The sequence below is a fragment of the Zonotrichia albicollis genome, chromosome 16 (assembly GCF_047830755.1).
Source record: "Zonotrichia albicollis isolate bZonAlb1 chromosome 16, bZonAlb1.hap1, whole genome shotgun sequence".
NCBI classification, from domain to species: Eukaryota; Metazoa; Chordata; class Aves; order Passeriformes; family Passerellidae; genus Zonotrichia; species Zonotrichia albicollis.
This window is the reverse complement of record NC_133834.1, coordinates 12720361-12737166: the sequence shown is the minus strand read 5'-3', so window position 1 is coordinate 12737166 and position 16806 is coordinate 12720361. Positions and strand designations below refer to the sequence as shown.

The 16806-nt window shown below is 42.4% G+C and overlaps 1 protein-coding gene across 34 annotated transcripts in view; it reads left to right on the top strand.

The window, feature by feature from the left end:
• The window catches only part of RBFOX1 (RNA binding fox-1 homolog 1), a 1150782-nt gene that overhangs the window by 407866 nt on the left and 726110 nt on the right, over window positions 1-16806 (top strand). The gene's annotated exons all lie outside the window — the stretch shown is intronic.

The window sequence follows — 16806 nt, the reverse complement described above, 5'->3', positions numbered from 1 at the left end:
TTCATCTTGTAGCTGAGTGAGGCTTTTTACAGCAATTCTTCTGGGGCTGGCATTTTGGAGTTACAAAAACAATGGGGGATGAGGAGGACAATGCCTTGCAGAATTCACCAAGAGATTTGTGGAGGAGGATGGAAGGAGCACAGAGGGGACCTTGAGGGCATGAAATCTTTGTGCTGCAGCCCAAAGAGGGAGCTCAGAACCCAGTGAGGCAGTAGGAACCTGCAGCTGAACAAAGAGATTGAGAACCATGAGAACCACATCAGGGGATCCTGACACCATAGCAGTGCTCAGAGCTGGGCAGAATCCTGAGGTCAGTGGGGATTTTCAATGTGGGCTTCAGGTTCAAACCTTTCCAGGAGTGGCTGAGGGATGGGGTGAGCGCTTTTGGAAAGTTTGTGAGATTGTTTGTGCTGTGTTCTCCTGGCTCTGTGGTTTGGAACACTGTGAGACTCTCTCTGCTTCCCAGATTATGGAAAAGTTGCTTCCCAGTGCCTGTAGTGGCAGACTTTTGGAAGTATGATGTCACACCCAAAGTGATTTTAAAAATAGACCTGTCTCTCCTGCTGCCTTGTTTTGTACAGTTTGTATCCTGTCCTTTCAAAGGCTACAATGAATAATTTACAAGGCAATAAACCTTCAAGTTTATTTTAGTTTCACAAAGTGATTTCTTGAAAGGACTTATTTGCATAATGCATTTTTGGTTGTTTTAAGATAAAACCACAATTAAACAAGGAATATAACTATCACAGCAAAACAGAGCAAGAGGCTTTTGAGTTGGGAGTGCAGCTATTTGCAGGAAGGCTGTGCTGGGATACAACATCAAAATTGCTTGAGCTTGGGAGAGTTAAATGACTTTGTCATCTCCAAGATGGATTTGCAATGTAAATGTGAGAGATCCATATGAAAGGAAGTAGATATGGAGAAGGAAGCACAGCATTTACTTGCCCTAGTGTGTCCTTTCTTGCAGGTACAAGAAATTCTCCAAAATTAGCCAGAAGTGCTGTGGGATCATGCGCCTGCGAAGCATGACAATTGTGCATAATCTTGTGAAAAATAAAATCACTGCCTCGTTTTCTCAGCAGATCTAAATTGCTGTGCAAAATTGAGCTGTTATGTTAAATGGGTAAGAAACCCTTCTTGCCTGCTATGGCTTGGTGCCAGCATCCAGTGAGCCCTGGAGTGGCTCCTACTTGAGTTATCTCTTAGTTCTCATGGTAGATGGAGCTAGTGAATAATAACAATAATAGCAGTGAGCAGAATGAGACTTTCCCCCTGATTTTTAGGGAGTAGATAAATCCTAAGGATTCAGTGGTAGCACAGCCCAAAATTAGCACTTCAGTGGTTAAGAAATGTTCTGGCTTCGGACTTTGGGATCTTGACAGCATTATAGCAAAAGTGATGTAAATTGGAGAGATATTGGGAGCTGTTGAGCTTAAATTGATGTGATTATTCAGGCACCGTGTACCTGAAGTAGTTCTGGACTGGTTTGTGGTGGAGGGAACAGAGTAATCTGGGCTGTTTCTGGAGCATTGTACTTGCACAGCTTTTGAAGACAGACTATTAAGTCCACTCTGAACAGCTCCCTGAAAATAAGCAAATTGTTTTTATTATCTGATCAGCAAGTTATATGAAAAAAATCAATTTTTAAATCATAAATTTGGAGTGTATGTTGCTTGCACTGTGCAGATTCTCAGCCAAGAATGGGTTAAAATTTGGAAAGAACACCCCCAAACAAACTTCTCCTGTTTTGCAGTGTTTTGTCCCATGACACTTCTCCCCCTGATGCTCATTATTTAGTGGCCATCAGGATGTCCCATGCTTTGGAGACAGCCTGTGCTACCACAGGAGACTTCACAGTCAGTGAAGGTGGAATGCACAGGGCAGCCAAACCACCGTGGTCACCACCATCTTCCCCCTTTCATGTTCTTTCATGTTCTGTATCTCCCATTGATATGTTTTTTACCTGATATTGTGGCTATTTATATTTACTTTGGCATGTTTGTGTGTACAGACCTGTTAGGGCTCCTCTGTGTAGCCTAGGGAAGACAGAGATTAGAAAATGAGCAGAATTTGTGTATTACGGCATGATGATCATTGAGGCTTATTTCTCTGCTTGGAAAGGGTTAAAATATTTTCTTTTACTGATAATTGTATTATAGCAATATTTTGTCAGTTTTTAGCATCTCAAAGTAAGTCTTATATAAAAGCCAGAAGTTCACAAAATAAGGCTGTATAAGGAATAAAAAAGTTGTCAAATACCTTATTTATTTAAATAACTGTCTGAAATAATATACATAGCATGCTAATAGTATATAATATCGGGAATATCATAAATATATGCCTGAAAGGTCTGTTTTGCTTGGGTGAGGCAAAAAAAGTTCAGCATTCAGGTGGCAGAAAATTGCTTATCTGGGCAGGACAGTGCAGTTGGGTTTCTATTTTGGTCCCTTCAGAAGCAGAGTGCAGTAGCACACAGGGCAGATGATGCTGTTAATCACTGCAAGCACTTGAGCAGCACTAAATAATCTGTGCCCATGGCACTTCCAGGAGAGCTGGGGGCTGGAAATGTCCTGCTGTCAATCATTGTGATGGGAAAGAATTGATGGGTGACCTTTGGGTTTGGAGGCACAGGCTCCATCCCGCAATTTTGGGGGTGATTTTGGTGTATTTCACAGCAGGGCTTGCTCAGGCCTGCTCTGCTCCTGTTGGAGCTCCCAGTTTGGCACTGGTGTTACTGGTGTGGGGCCAGCAGGGTCAGGCTGGGGTGGGCTGCCGGGGTTCTGCTTCCCTGGAAGGGAAGGACCCCAGCCCTGCACAGCTGGATTTATGGGCTTGTGGGCACAGGGAAAACCTCCAGTCCTTCAACTGCTGGATTTGTGGGGCTGTGCATGCAGGGAAAACTCCCAGCCCTGTAGCTGCTGGATTTGTGGGCTTTTGGGCACACAGGAAAAGCCCCCAGCCCTACACTGTTGGATTTGTGGGGTTGTGCATGCAGGGAAAGCCCCCCAGTTCTGCGCTGCTGGATTTGTGGCATTGTGCATGGCAGGGAAAGGCCCAGCCCTGCACTGCTGGATTTGTGGGGTTTTGGGGGCACAGGGAAAGCTCCCAGCCCTGCACTGCTGGATTTGTGGGGATTTTAATACAGGGAAAGCCCCCAGCCCTGCACTGCTGGATTTGTGGGGTTTTGGGGGCACAGGGAGCCCTGCACTGCTGGACTTGTGGGGTTTTGGGGGCACAGGGAAAGGCCCCGGCCCTGCACTGCTGGATTTGTGGGGTTTTGGGCACAGGGAAAGCCCCCAGCCCTGCACTGCTGGATTTGTGGGGTTTTGGGGGCACAGGGAGCCCTGCACTGCTGGACTTGTGGGGTTTTGGGGGCACAGGGAAAGCCCCCAGCCCTGCACTGCTGGATTTGTGGGATTGTGCATGCGGGGAAAGGCCCAGCCCTGCACTGCTGGATTTGTGGGGTTTTGGGGGCACAGGGAGCCCTGCACTGCTGGACTTGTGGGGTTTTGCATGCAGGGAAAGCCCCCCAGTTCTGCGCTGCTGGATTTGTGGCATTGTGCATGGCAGGGAAAGGCCCAGCCCTGCACTGCTGGATTTGTGGGGTTTTGGGGGCACAGGGAAAGCCCCCAGCCCTGCACTGCTGGATTTGTGGGGTTTTTGGGGGCACAGGGAAAGGCCCCAGCCCTGCACTGCTGGATTTGTGGGGTTTTGGGGGCACAGAGAGCCCTGCACTGCTGGACTTGTGGGGTTTTGGGGGCACAGGGAGCCCTGCACTGCTGGACTTGTGGGGTTTTGGGGGCACAGGGAGCCCTGCACTGCTGGACTTGTGGGGTTTTGGGGGCACAGGGAGCCCTGCACTGCTGGACTTGTGGGGTTTTGGGGGCACAGGGAGCCCTGCACTGCTGGACTTGTGGGGTTTTGGGGGCACAGGGAGCCCTGCACTGCTGGACTTGTGGGGTTTTGGGGGCACAGGGAGCCCTGCACTGCTGGATTTGTGGGGTTTTGGGGGCACAGGGAGCCCTGCACTGCTGGATTTGTGGGGTTTTGGGGGCACAGGGAGCCCTGCACTGCTGGGTTTGTGGGGTTTTTAGCACAGGGGAAGCCCCCAGCCTTGCAGCTGCTGGGTTTTTGGGGTTTTGGGGGCAAAGGGAATCCTGCACTGCTGGGTTTTTGGGGTTGGGGCAGGTTTCCCACCCAGCTGTAGGCGCTCACTTGCAGCTCAGTGCAGGGCTGTAGATAAAAACAGTTAATCAGAAAATTGCTTTGTCCAGAGGAACAACAAATAAGTTATAAAGCCTGCTGGACTTTGCCATCTTTCTGTGCACATCGACAGCTTAAGGGTCACTTTGTATTTCTTATTGCTGTGTAAATTCTCTTAATTCATCTGTGGCATATGGTAAGTCATAGTTGTTGCATATGCAATGGAGGACATGCAGGGATGAACTTTATTCCAAACTCTTAATTCCCAAGTAAGACTAGGACCCCAAGTAGGAAAGAGTTGTGTTTTTCAGATAATTTTGAGATAATCAAAATTTATTAAATGTCAATTGAGTGAGTGTTGAATAAATGGCTGTGTAAAAGAGCAATAATTTATCTGTTCTTTGGAAGGGAATAGGTAGGAGAAGACAATAAAACACCCCTCAAATTCACCTGCAGTGAATATTCATCATTATAAACTAAAACTTTAATATTGGCTTTATGATGCTATGGTGATTATGGAATTTTTTGGAACCATAGGATTTGTGCCCAGGTAACCAACTTTTTGGCTGTTGTTCAGCATATTAAAAACCTGTCTGAACCTCAGTGTACAAAGGGTCCCTGGCACCTTTGTTTTAACTTGGCAATTTCATATCTTTGTTCATGGTTAACTAAATTCTCATTTGAGATCTGCAAGCATTTAACTGGAATTGATCATATCTTTAGGTGAGATTCTATTTTACTTGAGCATTCAGATGAAAAGGTAATTGATGATTTAATATTTTTACTGGACAGGGCATAAAGCTATTTACATCACTGAGTGTTTCTCATTTTATCTTCCTTTACTCACACAATAATGAATTCATGAATATCAGACAAGTGTGTCATTGCATACTGCAGGATCAATTTTCATTTGAAAATGTTGCTTTTCCTGCAGCTGCAGGGATCAGTTCTGGTGTGGCAGTTGGTTTGGGATGTTCATGTGTCTTTGGTGTGTTGGAGAACTCAGGTGTGATCAGAACTACCTGAGTGAGAAGTTTTTCTATTTGAAGTTATTTCCTTAAAATATGGGAGGTCTTGGGAAAACAAAACCCTTGTTCACTGTGGTAATTTCAGAAATTAAACTGCTCTTAACTAATGAGGTAAAAGCAGCTGGTTTTGCAAGTCAGCAGCAGCATCAGTTCATCAGTGAGAACTTGCTGGGATTTCCTGTTATTAATAATTCATCCTTTAGGTCACTGGTTTTGCACAGCCAGAGTTGTTTAATCAGTTGTGCCTGTGCTGGCAGTGGGAAGATCAGGAGCTGCCACTGTGCCAGTGATTTCCTGGGATTTCTGTACCAGGGCAACAGTGGGATTAAACATCACAAGTTGGATGAGATCATTTCAGTCATCTCTTCTTAGACATATGGGTCTCTTTCCTCTTCTCTTTTTTCCTTTATTTGCTTGTTGTGCTTTATCATTATTCTTGCTGTTATAAAGATATCCTAAGAAAACCTGTATGCCTATTTGGAGGGGTTTGCCACAGATGGTGTTGGTGTTCTCACCTCTATCCATGTCTTGCCCTACTCCTATCAGCTGGTGTTTATACAGCTTGTGAGAACTCCTCAAAATTGATTTATTTTCTGATTTTATTTATGCTTCTCTGTTGCCTTAGCAATAGAAACACTCTTGTTGTATCCAAGTTTCTCCTTCCTGGATTCTTTCAAGTGTAGCATTTCCCAACTATTGCTTTACCTGAACTTACAAGATACTGAATTTCAATGGATTTCCAAATTTCCACAGTTTCTTTATAACTTTGTTCAGCTGGTTCTGTATAATGAGAAATGAGAACCATTATTATTTGCAAGTCATTATGAGTGTTCGTTCTTTATTTTTTGTAAGCAACTTCTAGACTAGACTGTCTGTATGTGGGAGAAATATACAGAGCTTCAGCAGCCCATTCCCTTCCTTGCAGAGACTGTGTTTTCCCCATTACTCTGCACTTGTTGTAGTTTTCAAAGCTGCTGCTTTGGTTTCAGACCTGAAGAGAATGTTGTGTGGCCATTTTTATTTTTTTCCCTGTGTGTATAAGTGAGTTTAAAACTGCCAATTACCTACATGTAAATCTTGCTCAGTTCATGTGCTCTATAAGTATTTAATTCCTTAAATCCTATATATGCAGGAAAATGAACTGTTTCACTCAGTAATGATGCAGGATATGAAATGAAAATCCTTGTGGAGTTCTGTGATGTATTTCTATAATGAGAAAGTTATAAAACCATAGAGGTTTGATACCAAATTTCTACTTTAGATCCTACATGAGTAGGATTTGCTCAGAGTATTGCCCAAAATGCATCATATTGCCAGTAAAATAATGATATAAATATGCTGCTAATTATAAAATGGGGGAAAAAATAGAAACAAACACCCAAAACTACAAGGAAAATAAAAATTCTGAGCTCCTTACTGGCAAATGGAAATAATGAGGTGCAACCTTCTAATGAAGTTCCCTCAGTAACTCCTCTGGTTGTCAGCAGCAAGCATTAATTGGTTTCCATGGTTTTGTGGGGAAGTTGCTTGTCTTGCTGAACAATCTGCTTTGATGCAGAAACTCGAGGCTGTTTTCTGCTGAGTAAGGCTGGGCTGTCATTGAAGATGCTCAGAAGGATTGTTCATAAAACAGCTGGATCCTGTCTAAGTAGAAAAGGCCATAGTGACTGTGTAAATGGAGTTTCTTGGTGACACAATTAGTATTTATAAATTAACTTACCTTTAATGAAGGTATTTTTAGTGATGAATGAGAAATCAATCTTTCATAGATTGTCTGCAAATACTTCTGAAACAAAATTCCCTTTTCTGTTCCACTGAGGGAGTTACTACCTTATCCCAACTGTGCTGTTCTGTCAGAGAAACAATTTTTATGCTTTTCAGTAAAATTAGACATGTCCAGATTTTCAAAATACTCTTCTAAATAGGTGTAAAAGACAATCTTTCCAGTAATTTTTTATATAATCAGTTACTTGAGTTTTACAGGCTAGGAAGACTTATGTAGAAAGTTTTATTTGACATTTGATAGTGCAATAGCAATGTCAGTGTTTTATGGAATCAGATAATTCTCATTGTGAGCTGCTGCAGTTTCTGAGCTCTCTGATCCGTGCAGGCATCAGTGTGGAACAGCAAAAGGTGTTGGGTTTTTCATGTTTGTTAATTTTTCTGCCAAATCTGAGCGCTGATAATTCTGCGTCCCTCAGCAGAGCGATGCTTTCAGTGTGTGGAGAGCAGGGAGGGGAGAGGTTCTCACATCAAGTGGAAAGAAAGGGGGAATTTCCTTCTTCAGCAGGTCCAGAAACACCTGGATATCCAGGGGTACCCAGCTGGAATCAGCATTTGGAGCCCTCTCTGTTGTCTTTCAGGGTAAAATCTGTCTCTTATAGCAGTGCAGGCATTTCTGGGGTGTTTGACCTGCTCAAATCTGTGCAGCAAAGAGAGATCAGAAAGGAAATAAATGGTGCCTGAAATACTCAGGGCAGTGGGAGGCAACTGGGGATGCTGAATTTTGTGTTTTAGAGGCTTTGTGACCTTATATCTTTAGCAGACTGTTGGAGTTGCTTTCCTTCCTCTTCATTAATTGGCATTATCTGTTCACGCTCATTAATGCTCTCTTCATTTTTTTTTTTTGGCTGAATTTGGACGCAGTAAAAACCTGCAAATTTTTTTCTCTGCCTCTAGTAAGTCAGAATTTGAAACAAAGAACTGTAGTTTTCTACTCAAAGTTGTATTGGGCTTACACTTTCTTATACAGAGAGTAGAAACCCACAAATTTGGGTTTCTACTCTCTGTATTTTGGGTTTCTTTACTAGCACAGGCTGCCTGTTCTATCTTTCAGTTTCCTAGTTTTTAATTTATTTACACATACAGGACTACAAAATAGTCAACAGGACTTGTAAACCAATAGAGTGTTTCCTATTTCCAGTAGCATATTAATATCTTTTTATATGAAAATGGCTTTTGTGTCTAGCACAGTAAGAAACACAGACTTGCAAACATTGTCTTGGGGGACAGTTCAGGACATCTAAAAATATCCATAAACATCTTTTAAAACTGCAAAGATGAATCATTCTGGAATCTCTTGTAAGTTGTCAAATATTCCCTATGGTCAAACCTGTTTTATTCATCCCTCAGTATCCTGAGCTATCAAATTATAATTCCAAAAGTTCTGAGTGTGTCAAGAAATCCATGATGTTAAGAGGGGGACAATTCATTTTGATGAGTACAAGAGTGGTGACATTAAAAAAACCCAGTAAAAATAAAAAATGCATAGACACTCTTAATGATGAGAGCTGGAGATATTTCTCCTCTCCACTTTTTAACATTGAAGAATAGTTTTTTAATGTTTACAATAATTTTCTAACACATTTATGCTCTTGTCCTTGAATTGGCACAAAGTTCTGCAATCAATATGGTTTGGATATTTGAAAACAAACTGATTTTATTTTATTGGATTTTTACAAAATGTGGAAAACCAGATTCTATTTCAGCTTTATAGAATAATCATTCTTAATCATTTGCTTAGCAAAACAATTTATTAAGCAATGAAGGATAACGAACCATAAAGTTTTAATTTGCCTTTTTTAATTGAGTTGTTAATTAGGACCCCTCCACAGTTGGCAACTCCCAACTTGCTTTTTTGTTGCTTCTGTATCCAAGACAATTTCAGAAACCTAATCTGTCTTAGTTATTCCAAAAAGACACTTCCATGAATCAAATCTATAGGTGATTATGTTCTAACTGTGCTGAGACTTCTGTGAGTGCATATTAATTATGTCAGTGGTTAATGATCAGGCAAGAAATATGGGAATGCCAGCAGTGATTGTTTAGCAGAAAGAGAAGAAATGTCCTGTGTTCTCTGAAATTTTTAATCCTTCCACCTCATTTAGGGTTGCAATTTAATGATCACATTATCCTGTGGGAGCACTGGGCTTAGCCTGACATTTTTGATGTAGGAGCACTGTTGAGATCTTGTTATCCATCATAATAAACACTGAAGCATCTATTTCATCTAGCTGCAAATGCTGCTTGTGAGTTTTGTTTTATTTCTATTTTAAATTGTAAATTTTACCCCTAATTAAGAATTTAAGCCAAGAGCTCTCAACTCCTCTCCTGAGCTTCAGGAAGCCAAGAAGAGTTTATTGGCTCATGGAAGCTCTTTGGCTGAATGGAAATGCCAAGAGAAATACTTGAATCACCTGTAAAATGTCTGGGATTGATTGTAGTATTCCCCTTGACTGCTCTCAAAGAGATTTTATCTACCAAGAAACAAATTTGGGTTTCTATTCTCTGTATTTTGGGTTTCTGTACTAGCACAGACTGCCTGCTCTGTCTTTGATTCCTAGGGAAATTCCTGGTGTGCAGAAGGCTGTCCTAACTCAGTTATTTAAAAGGGTACAGATTAATTTATTTTAAAAGTATCCAGCAGCAATTTGCAGCATCTGAGATGCATTTAGATGCCTTATGGTCTACTCAGAATAACCATGTGCTTAAAGAGCCAAGGAAAAAGGCACAAAGGTGTTTGTGTAAAGGGCAGCATGACCAGGAATGAGTGAAATTGAAGCAGTCACGGATTCAGAGTGCAGGGAAGCAGTATCTGGTGGCTGTTGTCCCAAGGGAACATCTGAGCTGGAATTTTTATGCACTATATATATATTTTTTTCTTTACCCAAAGCAGGTTCTTCATGGGAAAAGCACAGAGGAGGGATGGTGGGAAGGAATTACCTGCAGGTCCTCAGCCTCTAAAGACCTTTTACCCACATCCAAACTTCCAAGAAAGCAGCAGCAGCTGATTAATTTACAACATCAGGTTCTGGTGCCTAAGGGAACACATGCCAAGCATGAGTTGATAAGACAGGCTGGTGAATTATGACAGACACACTGATTTATACAGCAGATCTGCACTTATTTTTCAATTGAAGGCATGCCTTCCTATCACTTAGATGCCAGTCACTTTAGATGGGCCTGGGGCAGGAGGATGTAGGGTTTAAATTGTAAAATTATCCAGTTCAGAACTCTCTGGGGTGTCTTGGTTCGCTTACACAGACACAGGCAATGTAGACAAGACACTGACACTGTGTGAATATTTTGTGCTCTTAACAGCTTCAGGAGCTGACCATGGCAGTGGTTTTGCTGGCACTTGATTTTATGCAAGAAATAGCCTGAAATCCTTCTCAGTTTAAATGGTGCTGGCTGCTCAGTGCTGTATTTTTAGATAAATAGTATGGAAAAACGTGTGCTGAGAACATGCTGACTCACAGAGTATTTAAATCCTGGAAACAAATGAGAGAAAATGCTAGGAAACAAATTTACTTCCCTCATTTTAATAGAAAGAGAAACTTAGACCTTGACATGTTTCCATTTGCAAGGTGGAATGGTCTTAAAATTCATAGAAATGTATTGGTGCTATTAGTGAATGATCAGAGCATTAACTGAGTTCCTGAGATGCTTTGTTATCAAGAGATTCATTTTCTGCTCTGTGAGCTTTACCTCCTTACTTCAGCATGCCCCAGCTATTTGCATTTCCTTGATAAATTTGAATTCTCAGAGCCCAACCTCTCTTTTCCCCCCCTCCCTAGAGAAATCTCTACACAGCTTTAATAAGCAGCAGATTGCCTCAAAATGTTGTTATTCCATAAAAACCTCTGCAAGAGTGGCTCCTGAGGCCAGTGCAAAGCTCAGCTGCTGTTTGCTGCTGCTGGGAAGGGGTGGCTGGGAACCAGAGAGAGGATGGGAATTTTCCCAATGGGTTCTGTGTGTTCCCTGCCCTGTGTCCTCTGGCCAGATGTGACAGCCCTGAGTAGGGAATGGGAGGATAGGTGCTAAAAATAGGTTAGAAACGGTTGTAAAATAATTGCTGGATCATTAAGCAAGTACGGTTAGTTTGGTTGTTATATTGTAAAAGGGGTTAAAAGGGTAGCTATAAGAAATAGGGTACTCAATGTACCATAACACACCTCAGTAAAATGCACCACCCCTCTCAGGTGAAAAAGCTGATAAAAACGAGAGCAGGCTCCTGGTGCTGAAGTGATTTCAGCATTTATTTTAAGAAAAAGAAGGGCCCAAAGCAAGGGGGCCTGGGCTGAGCAGGAGCATTCCCGTTGAGGCTGGAGCAGTGCCGGTGCTGGGGCTGCTCAGCAGCCATGGCCTTGATGTTCCAGATGGAGCAACACACCTTCCCCGGGTCAGAAGCCCCTTTTTATCCTGTTTTTTGTCCCTCTGGATTGGTTTCTTTTTGGATCCTTAAATTGCATGAAGGTTTAAGGTTCTGGATTGGCCCATTGCAGTTCTATCCAGGCTGGCTCGTTTTGCTGGGGGGTGCTGCACTTTACTTGGATGTAATTTCTTGTAACTACCCTTTTAACCCCTGTTACCATAACCAAGCTAACGGTACATGTTAAAAAACGGGAGCAGGCTCCCAGTGATAAAGTGATTTCAGCATTTATTATAATAAAAGAAATGCCCAAAGCAAGAGGGCCTGGGCTGAGCAGGAGCGTTCCCATCCAGGATGGAACAGCGCCAGCATTGGGGATGCTCAGCAGGGATGGCCCCGATGGAGCAGCACAGGTTCAGTGGGTCAGAAGCCCCTTTTTATCCTGTTTTTGTCCCTCTGGATTGGTTTCTGTTTGGTTTCTTTGCATTGGTTTCATGGTTTCTTTGCATGAAGGTTTAAGGTGCTTGATTGGCCATTACAGTTCTGTCCAGGCTGGCTCGTGGTGCACTTTACTGAGGTGTGTTATGGTACATTGAGTACCATGTTTCTTACAACTACCCTTTTAATCACCTTTACAAGATAATAACCAAATTAACAGTACATGCTTAACCCTCTATCAAGTATTTTACAATAGTTTCTAACCTGTTTTTAACATTGGGGGAGACAGGAAAGAAGAGAGGATGAGCCAGCAGCCCCAGCAGCCCAGAGCTGGGCACAGGGTGAGGAGAATTGAGATGCTGTGAGCAGAGAGAATCCAGCACAAACCCCTCTCCCCAGTGCTCACAGCAGCTCTGGGCTGCTCCCTGCTTTCCCTGCTGTGTCTGTCACTGTTGAGCTCAGTGGTTTATCAGCACAGCAGGAGTTCAGGTACCTGAAATCCACAGAGGAAATGCAGGCCTATTCTCCCAGCCACTCTTGGTGATTTGCTGTTATGGGCATGTCTGCAGTGACACCTCAGAGGCCACTTTTATGGGATAATTGTAGGTAACTGGCCTAGCTCTCCTTCTGCAAGAATTCCCAGGTCCTTAGAGCTCACACTTCATAAACCTTGGGTGGGTTTAGGGGCAGGAGTGTTCTCTGCACTGAACTGGAGGCAGTCAGCACAGGAGCTTTGGAGTCAATACTAATGAAGTGTGTGTTACAGGAGCCACTAGGAAGTTTCTTTAGTATTCATAAACCTGTTACAAGATGTGATTTATAAATGCAGAATTTGATTAAAACCTTCTTATTTCTTTAACCACAAAGGAAGCATTCACAATACTGAGGCAATATAAATCAAATCTCCATCCTAGCTTCTCACAGATTATTTTTTTTTTTCCTTACTACTGCTTCTTCCCTTTTGTGGAAGAGAATTTGGTTTGGCTTTTTGTTGCAGAAGTGTAATGGACTATCCTGAGTTAGTGCATGAGCATGGAGGTAGGCAGGCTGTAGAGCTCTTCCCCAAGAATCTTTTAGTAGCAAGGAACCCAGAGGAAGACTATTAAAAGCATAATGAAAACCTCATTCGGTTTCCTGTCAGTTTTCAGAGCTGTAAGTGGCTCTAATTTGCACAAGATTGGAACAGCATTGAGGAATTACAGTAACTAGGCGAAACACTCACTGGGTTTGCAATTTTCTGATAGCATCCCTTGTAATTTCTTGTAATGCATTTGTAGCTAAGTACAATGACAAATGTCAAGGCTCATTGTGTGAGTTTTGTGCACATCAGCGCTGGGCTGGGAGGTGGAATGTCAGCTGCTGTCTTGGGAAAAGCTCCTGGGACTGCTGCGTGCTTCCCATCCCCAGCTGGGCTACAATCCTGGGCTGCAGATGGGGCAGGAGTGCAGAAAATCATTGCGTTCCAGATAGGTTTTATTGCTTTCGGATTTATTTTTTTATTTTGTAGAAATTCCACCAATAAAAAGGAAGCTTGGGAGGCCTATTAAGCATTTAGTTTGATATCAGCCTATGAACCCTGACTCTCCATTAGGTGTTTCCCACAAAAACCCACAGGGAGTTGGTGGTGATGAGTCACAGCAAACCCATGTGGACTTTTCTGCTTGCCTTAAATTATTTTGATGAACAGTGGGCTGCAATAAAACCTCCCAGTACTGTGGTATCAAATGCTGGTCTGCATTTGAGATAAATGCAAATGAGTTGTCAGTGAAAATACAACCCAAATATGGTTCATTAAATGCTCAAAAAAAGTGATTACACACAGTGCAGTTTATCTGGAGTAAATAAAAACTGCTCTGGCTGTTGATCTCTGTTACTCCCCTGCAGCACACCGTGCCTCTTGCATGAAGCTGAGAATGTTAATGTGGCTATGAACAAAGATTTATGAACATGGATAATTGCTTGAAGCTGATTTTTCTCTGTTCTTGCAGTTGTGTTACTTGGATGGAAGCAACTATATTGATTTTAGTAGCTGGAAAAGAAAAAGGAAAAAATCATTTCTACTCTGTTCTGTAAGCCTGTAATAACTTCAGTGATGTGCTTAAAGACTGGTCAAAGAGAGAAGTCTTAATTAAAGCAATGTTTAGCACACTCCATCTGATTTTGTTAGCTAACACTTGTTCTCAATGACAAGTAAATATTTGCAGAAGGTATTTTTTTCAGATGTGCCAAAGTAGCAGCAATATTCAGAGATCCTGAGAGACCCTGAACTTGTCCTCTCCTTGTTGTGGTTAGTTCTCCACTCAGTTTCATCCTGAATAATTCCATTTTTTAGACCATTTCTATGTGCCGCTGCAGGAGTTATTGGAATGCTCCTTAATTATTTCACTTTTCTCACTCATGTTGTCTCCCAATTTCTTAGTCCTCTCCCATAAGAACTACCTAAAGATGAGTAGGCTCCAGTTGGTAATTAATAAGTTTAATAGATTAGTTTTGATTTTGATAGACAGATGAGTTGCCTCTGTGTGACAGAATTCGTGTATGAAGTGTAGCACAGTTGGTTGCTGTGTGTACATAGTTTATATGTGATTTATTAACTCTGACAGACTAATTTCACCTGTTTAATAGAAAAGCAAGAGGTATTGTAATTTTCCCAGTTAAAAACTGACTAGTAAAAATTACAGAAAATGCTGGTTTTGTACTTAAAATAAATTAGGCATTATTCATCATTGTGGAAAAAAAATCTCTGAAAAAATTAAAAAAATTGAGATTTTTGGTGACATTTAGAAATGTGTCAGATCTTTCTGCTCAAGGAAATCCTTTACTTGCTAGTGATCCTTTAAACTATTTATTTAAAATGTAGATCCATTGCAATTCTGGGTAGAATTTGATTCTGAGCTCTGCAGGTGAGAATTGGCATAGTATGGAGAGTTGGAATGTCTGGTTTCTGTTTGATTTATTCATACAACTACAGAGCACCAATTTGGAAGTTAATGAGGAAAGAGTTTAATTTTCAGCTTGCTGTACAATTGTACCATTTACCTACAAATTCAGTCGTGAGATGTTGAGGTTTTGGTGGTTTGGTTGTTTTATTTTATGAAAAGGACTGGAAGGATTTTTTTTCTCATGCCTCTTTTCAAGGAAAGCTCTATTTTGGATTTTTTTTCTCGTGAGCAGAATACTTCTCTAACAATGGTCTCATTTTTCTGTAAAAGACAATGAGTTTATCTTCTGAACTAGACAGGTGGCAACTAATTGCATTTCAAATTTTAATTCTCTTTAAAACCACTTCAAATATTTTAAAGATTGGCAATATGTTGCATCATGCAAATAGGAACTCAGGCATAACATATTGTTTTTAGAGTGCAAGGCATGATGAAGGAAGGAGTGTGGAGCAAGTTTAAAAATCCCATTTTTGCAAGGCATGCTGCAGCATGAGGTGAGCTGAGAAATGTTCATTTTAACTGCAGTTGTTCTCTTTCAACCCCTGAAGCCCATTGGGATGGATCTTCACCAGTCAGGGGCCTGCAGAATTGGGCCTATTTTTTCAGTACAAGGGCAAAGCAGAAGGTGTGTGCTAAGGTAGTTATTATATCTAAAAATAATCCTAGGGATTTTTAATTTTCTAGTAATATAAAAAAAATGAAGCTGTCATCAAGTTGCAGAGAGGAAAACAGAAATTGGAACAAAGCCTTTTATAATGCCATCATATACAGATCTCACTAGCTAGAAAAATTATCATCTTCTTCAGGTGATTCTCGGTAAAACAATGCTCATCTCAATCAGGTTGGATGTCAGCAGGGCATGTGTGTGTCTTGAGTGACATTTGCAGTGAGTAGATTTTAAATTGAAAATTAAAATGCCAGAGAATTACTGGTTCTTCATTTGAAGCACACTCAGTGTGGAGGTGTAATTAAAGGAATAAATGTAATTATGGGGTAAGGCAGTGCTCCAGAGGATCAGCTGCAGGTTCAGGAGTCACTGGATGGAGCCTGGCTTTCAGAATTACGGTGCTGTTGCCACCAGTGCCTGGGGCTGTACACACAGGACACACCTGTGTGCATGCTGGCAGTGCCTGTGGCTCAGAGCTGGGATTTCTGCCCTGCTTTGGCAGGAAATTTGGGGAACAGCCACAGCCCTGTGCCCTGGAGCCTTCTGTCATCACAAAGGAAGGGAAAGAGCAGCAGCTGAGCCACCCCAATCCCTGCCTGTGGGTTCTGCTAAAGGAGAACCAGAGCAGCTCCAATCCCTGTCCATGGGCTCTGCTAAAGAACCAGAACAGCCCCAATCCCTGCCTGAGGGTTCTGCTAAAGGAGAACCAGAACAGCCCCAATCCCTGTCCATGGGTTCTGCTAAAGGAGAACCAGAGCAGCCCCAATCCCTGCCTGTGGGTTCTCCTATAGCAGAACCAGAACAGCCCCAATCCCTGCCCTGCCCCATAGGTTTTGCTAAAGGGAAACCAGAGCAGCCCCAAGGTGTTCTCTTTGGGTTCTGCCAGAGGGAAACCAGAGCAGCCCCAATCCCTGCCTGAGGGTTCTGCTAAAACAGAACCAGAGCAGTCCCAATCCCTGTCCATGAGTTCTGCCAAAGGAAAACCAGAGCAACCCCAACCCCTGCCCTGCTCTGTCAGTTCTGCTAAAGAACCAGAGCAGCCCCAATCCCTGTCCATGGGTTCTGCCAGGGGAGAACCAGAGCAGCCCCAATCCGTATCCATGGGTTCTGCTAAAGCAGAACCAGAGCAGCCCCAGTCCCTGCCTGTGGGTTCTGCAACAACAGAACCAGAGCAGCCCCAGTCCCTGCCTGTGGTGTTTGCACCAATGTTTGGCCAATCCCAAGCTGTAGTCAAAAAGCTAAATCAGGCCTATTTGTGGGATCATCCCCAAATAATCTCTGGGTTCTGGTGGGAACAGTGGGCTCCTCACCTTTCCAAGGCATCTTGTGAGCCTCAAGAATGAGAGATCCTTGGCTCTATGTACATGAACTATTGTG